Raw genomic sequence first — 6,767 nt, 5'->3', positions numbered from 1 at the left:
GTAGCCAGAGAAAGAAATCCCACGTGGACTTAAGTAGTCATGGGGAGTTCCATAGAGGAGGTGCAATTTCTACAGACCTTGGAAAGAGATATTTGATGTGAATTGAAATTTGTTCAACATTTGCTGAACTCTGTCTCAGGTACTGTCCTGATGATTTCTCTTCATTCATTTAATTCTTGATTCAACCCCATGCTGTAGGCCTGATTATTACAATTATCTCCCTTTTACACATGAAACACCTGAGTATCTAGACAAATTCAGTGTCTTCCCCAAACCCACATAAATTTTAAATAACAATTTTGGTGAGCAAGTTGCATGATAGTTCTGTTTTCTTGTCTGAAAAATAAATGAATTAAACTATGTGAACCCCAGATTCTTCAATCCTATGATACCTGAATTGTGCCTTTCCTTGGGATTTGATTGGGGATGGGATAGGCAGAGCAGCAAGCACCCAGCATAGTTATGTCTTGTTTTTACAATTTGAGTCATAGTACCCATTTTGCTCCAAGTTTAAAAAAAAAAAGGAAGAAAGAAAAAGAAAAGTGGATGGTGGTTAAGCCCTCAATGGTTAAAAAGTCAATAATGCAGTAGCTAGTTTGCTCTTGAGACCACAGGTCCTCTTCATCACCATTGAAATGTGGCTATTGCTTGGCTTCTAGGTCAGTGACTTCTATGTTTGGAAAACAGCCAGTTTACAGGTTCAAGGGTCTTTAACTTGGATTCTGAGTTGGGTATTTTGTCTGGAAGCTTGACCCAGAGCAAAGCATTTACTCTCTTCATGGATTGCCAGCTTTGCATGCATGCACCTCAAACACAAGTCTGCATGTACTTACCCAGCATTAAGAGCTAAACTTGGCAATACCAGACTCAGTCTGGGCTTTCTCACTGAGTATATTTTTATGCTGGCTGCTGAATGGAGTAAAACACAGTGGTTGAGATCATGGGATTTGGATTCAAGACCTGTCCTGGAGTCCTTGCTCTAAGACCTTGGTACTTAAATTCTCTAAGACTCTGCTTCCCTATGTAAGAAATAGGAAAGAAAAAGATAATACCTATTCCATGGAACTGATGGATTGGAGGGACAATAAGCATAAAGGTTTTAGCACAACACTTAATATTTTAAGATTTCAATTGATGCCCAATATTATTTTTTGTTTGTTTGTTTGGTTGATTTGGTTTTAATTTTTTGAAACTTTTTCAGAGAATTTATTAATGTGTGTTTCCATCCTAACCCCAATCAACTCACTGGTTATGTGAGGATCACTTCTGAGTGTGCTAACTTCAGAATTAGCCACCAAGTTCATGTTAACCAGCCATTTTGTACCAACTCCTAAACTTACATCTCTCAATTTTGTCTTTTTCTACTCTTGGGACACTCCTTTTAAGATGGGACAAAGAGGTGAATATAGTGGTGTTGATTACTCTGAAGAAAATTTGAATCATATCACCTTGCATTGGATTTCTCCTTCTTCCAAATGGCCAGAAGAGCAGAAATTGGAACAGTTATGTGACCTTTTGAAGACTAGATTTTTCTCTTCAGCAAATTGAGAATGCAGTGATTTACTTTGTACAAATATCATGAGGATTAGTGATAATGTATGACATACAGTGTGTAGAACATAAGCTCAATACAATTTGTCACTGTTATGGCTGCTAGCTAGAAGAAAATATTAACTGATCATTATTTTCACTTCAGAATTTGAACATGAGAGACGCTAAGATTTATTTTCTTGTTTTTTTTTTTTTTTTTTTTTTTTTTAATGGGGAAGTGGTTCTATTTGTATCCTGTGATTCTTCCCCAGATCTTCTGAAAATGTTTCTCTCACTGGACTTCACTTTTCTCAGAACAGACTCATAAATTGAGGGGGAAGAACCCCAGAGCACATCTTGTTTATTCCCTTCATTTCAAGGGGAAGAAACTGAGGCCCAGGATGACAGAAGCCTGGCCTGGAGCCACATAGCTCCTGAAGAGAATTCTGCCCAGTCTGAGGGGCTTCCTGTCTTTATGAAACAGTGTTCATTTTCTGTTATTTGATAAGGTTTAATACCATATTCTGCTTTCTGACATCCCTCAAGCATTTGAGATTACTGCAAAGTGCAAAGTAAATTTCTGACAATTAAGTCACAGCCCTGTCATCTTTTTGCTTCATGCTTCACTCTCCAACTTGAGGAAAGCATTTTCTCTGTGCAGAAATGCACCCTCATCTTCCCAGTTGATGTCTCTAATCTGTTTCAAATCAAGCTACAGGGGCAGTGATCTTATCTGGCAGTTTGTTCTAGTTTCCACTGAGCTATTCAGAAAAGCGTCACTTAAAACTAAGTCTCCTCAGTTTGACAAATTTCTGAATATTCAAATTTTTGAAACTGGGAAAGAACACCATGTTGACTAAGCCCTTCTCAATTTTCATCTGAATTCTACTAATTCTCCTAATATCCCCCTTTGGGTCCATTTCTCTGGCCCATTATGTCCTCAGTGTCCTTGTCCTGTTTTTTCTCCTGCCAGAAGGAGGTTCCAAGGATGTAAGGGCATTTTATTCATTTGAATACACTCAGTGAGGAAGTTCTTCCTGACAAAAAGATGTGAGGACAGGTTGTGACAATTAGGTGTCTTTAGCCTACATTTGTGACCAAGGAAAGAGACAAAAAAGTCAAGACAAAGGAGGCAACGTCATTCCATGGCTCATACAGACATTTTGTAACTACGACCATTCCTTGCCTGGAGGTGTAACAAAGAAGGAAGGCAGGGTCCAGGGAAGGAAGGCAGAGCTTGGTGATGTGCCCATGCCTCACCTTCTCCAAACATTGCTCTCTCAGATTTCCCTCTCATCCTTTCAGACTCACCTGGACTCAAATTCTGACCCTTTCACAGTGTAACCTTGGGCTTTTGCCTTCATCTTGTTTATCTTCAATTTCTGTATATGGAAAATGGGGATTAGAATGTTTCTACTTAATTCTGTAAAAATCTGAAATAGTCACTCAACATATGGTAGGGCAGAAGATGCTGCTGTCGATGGGAAATTGGGGAAAACAGTATTTATCACAAAATATTGAGGAAAATGATGTTTCCTTAATTCCTCAGGCTATTAGTTAAGTAAAACAAACAAAAGTAGTTTGTATTACCTAGCCACCCTCCCACCACTCCTATGGACTCTGGGAGACAAACTGAGGGTTCTAGAGGGGAGGGGGGTTGGGGCATGGGTTAGCCTGGTGATGGGTATTAAGGAGGGCACATACTGAATGCAGCACTGGGTGTTATCTGCAAACAATGAATCATGGAACACTACATCAAAAACTAATGATGTAATGTATGGTCATTCACATAACATAATAAAAATAAGTAGTTTGCATTGCCATGAAACTAAAACCTATGGAATTAATTAATCAGATAAGGTTTTTTTAAAGATTTTATTTATTTATTCATGAGAGACAGAGAGGTTGAGAGAGAGGCAGAGGGAGAAGCAGGCTCCCAAGGAGCAGGGAGCCCGATGTGGGACTCGATCCCAGGACGCTGGGATCATGACCTGCGCCGAAGGCAGACGCTTAACCATCTGAGCCACCCAGGCGCCCTCAGATAAGCTTTAATAACCTAATAAAGATGTATAGTTTGGGCTCAGGGGTACAAGAGCACCTGGCTCTAGGGGTCCTAAACAGACCAGATTCGGCCACTCATCACTGACAAAATACAAAGGCAGAGAAATGAGTGATGGAGAAACAAGAAAGGAATTGATTTCAGTGAGGCCAACACCAGGAAGACAGCAGACTAGCTTTTCAAAGACTGTCTCTAAGATGCCAAAAATAATTCCAGGTTTCTAAAAGGAAAATATGAGGCAAAGGTAGTGGGTACCTGCAGGTGGGCAGTGAAGGTTACATTGATTACTGCCTTGGAGTCAATCATGGGCAGGGTCTTGCTGGCTCAGAGCAGTCCTTATGGCTTGAGAGGGTAGTATCGGTCCATCAGGGGATTCTTTGCCCACAGGGTCTTTTGCTGGAGTTCAGAGAAACTAGAAAAAGGGACTTAATCAGTTAGAAAACTTGAGGTCAAAATGGAGGGGGTTGAAGTCCTCTTTCACATATAAGTTGAAGAAGGGTGGACTGATCCATAGAAAATAGATTCCTGGGGGATTATTAATAGTGATACCAGTAGACAGGGATGGGAGAAGGTGTATTTCACCTTGTGGATGATGTCATGTCTTGCACAGAACATTCCTTGATGTCTTCTGCCAAAATGTTACAATCCTGAGGCTGATGTGCCTGATCCTTGCATTCTCCTCTGTATACCACTCTTAAGTTTTCCTGTTCATCCCTTCAGAATCAGCTGGTTCAAATTCTTTATCACATTCAGGACCCAATTTTAAAATTCTTAATGTTTCTCATCTATGCTATTTTTTTAAAGTAACTAATTTTGTCAGTCCTTACTTTCATTCTTCATTAAAATTATTGTTACATGTTCTCAGGGTTGACTTAGGCTCATGATGAAAAATCAGTATGGAGGAAATAGTGTCCTTTCTGTCAAGACCTTTGTGTCTTCAAGCTGGAGAACTGTGAAGGCTCTGAGATATATGTGGACCAGATCTCTCACTTTACATTAGAGGAAACTGTGATGCTAAAAGTAGAAGTGTCTTGTCCAAGGTCAAATGATATGTCAGGAATGAATTTGATGGTAGGATCCCACTGACATTTTGGCTCCTGGGCCAGTGTACTGTCCACTTTCATAAATACAAGTTAATTAATGGGGTTTGGGATAAAATGTTCCATGCTCAAAAACATTGGTGTATATGGGATAAACAAAGTTCATTGTATTTCTTCACTGCGGAGATTCTTACAATTTGCCCACATACATTGAAGTACCAGATTTGGAGCATATGCTTTACTCCTCAAAGATTATTTACTCATGTAATACTTTTTATTTTTATAGTATTTTAATATTCCATAGAAATTAATATGCACAGCTATTGGAAGTCTTTTGCAAACCACAGTTTAGATGGTACCACATTAATTACCCATAACCTTGACTCAGCCTAATCTTTTTTTTTTTTTTAAGATTTTTCTTTTATTTATTTGACAGAGAGAGCAAGCACAAGTAGGGGTTGCAGCAGGCAGAAGGAAAGGATGAAACCAGATCCTTGCTGAGCGAGAAGCCTGATGTGGGGCTTAATCCCAGGACCGTGGGATCATGACTCGAGCCAAAGGCAGACGCTTATCGACCGAGCCATCCAGGTACCCCTCAGCCTAATCTTAATGCCCTCAAATCCAGGACCAGTATCAGTCATCCCATATCTACCAGACTATTAAAAACCTGGTAGATATGTGAGTTTTTAACACTATGTGTTTTTAATATTAGTGCTTATTTTTATCATCATCAAACAAAAATTATATCAATGAACAGCCTAATAACTGATGTTTCTGTGAAAGCCTACCATGTTACTACTGGAATGTATTGTAATAGATTGAGTGGAAGACTTGTCTCTTCATCAGTTGTTAATAATCAACTGAAACTTTTTAAATGCTTTCCTTAACATGAGGTTACATTTAAAGGACAGTTATGAAATTCAATGTAAGGAAATTCAATAAATGTTTGATGACAAGAATGTAAAAATAATAGTTAAATTTTCTTTCTCTTTTCTTCAAGATTTTAGGGATTTATGTTCTACTTCATTTTTGTTTTCATCTAAACCTAAATATTTCATGGGAGATATTTTAAAATACCTTATATTATTTTCTGAGCACTCACCACAAACCTCTCTGTCCCACATTTCTCCATAGAGTTGTCATGGTATTTTAGTCTGACATTTAACCATTGATCCATCCAACAGTATGAATGGAGTAGCTCAAAGCCTTTTATATTTTCTATGTTTTCCCTTATGTGTATAAGGGAGGGTTGAATGCTCAGAGACTGACAGGCAAACATGGAAACAGGTAATTGGTAAGCAAAGTCCTAATAACAGAGGCATACCTATGTTGCAATAGGAGAAAAGCTGAAGGGCCATCATCTGTGACATCTATGAATACTACACAGAGGAGAAAGAGTCCTTTATTTTGACTTTAATTTACATTAAAGTATGGTCTTTTTTGACCTCAGTTTATTTCCCCCCATACAAATCCTTCCCCTTTGTGGATATAAGTGTGTTTGTTGTATGCCCTCAGGTTCATCAAATTGTGTCACCTTTTCTTTTTTTTTTTTCCCCCAACAGTATACTTTGGTTAGTGTATAATATCATCCTGAAATATATTTATTTATTTTATATTAATAATTCTGCCTAGTGAGGTTCATCTATATATTTGGTACTCTCAATTTCTTAAGAAGAGCTATCACAAGTTTTAAAATATAACATAATCTAGGACTAACTATTCTTAAATAACATTTATGGCCCTAGTTGAGATTGAGTTATAAATAATCACTCTTAAAGTCAGTTATTTTTCTACCAACATATTATACTAAGGTTTGTACTGTCATCACTTACTGAGAAGTCTTTTGAGAGAGAGTTGATCAAATCTTTCTTGAAAAGAAGATAGATGGCTGTTATTCTTTCCATCTTATTCTTATATTCTCGTAACTTTTTGCTGAAATAAATTAAATTGGCCTAAAAAGTTTTGCTTTCTTTCAGAGTCTTGTGTTCTAATACATAACATCTCATGCCATTTTAGGTTACCCCAGATGAGTTATTTGATGGTTTGCTAGGATTTTCTTTCTTCCTCTCTCCCTTCCTCTCTCCCTCTCTTTTTCTTTCTTTCTTTCTTTCTTTCTTTCTTTCTTTCTTTCTTTCTTT

Source organism: Mirounga leonina, unplaced genomic scaffold, assembly GCF_011800145.1.
Source record: "Mirounga leonina isolate KUSES-001 unplaced genomic scaffold, KU_Mleo_1.0 Mir_151, whole genome shotgun sequence".
Classification (NCBI taxonomy): Eukaryota; Metazoa; Chordata; class Mammalia; order Carnivora; family Phocidae; genus Mirounga; species Mirounga leonina.
Note: the sequence above shows the minus strand (reverse complement) of the source record.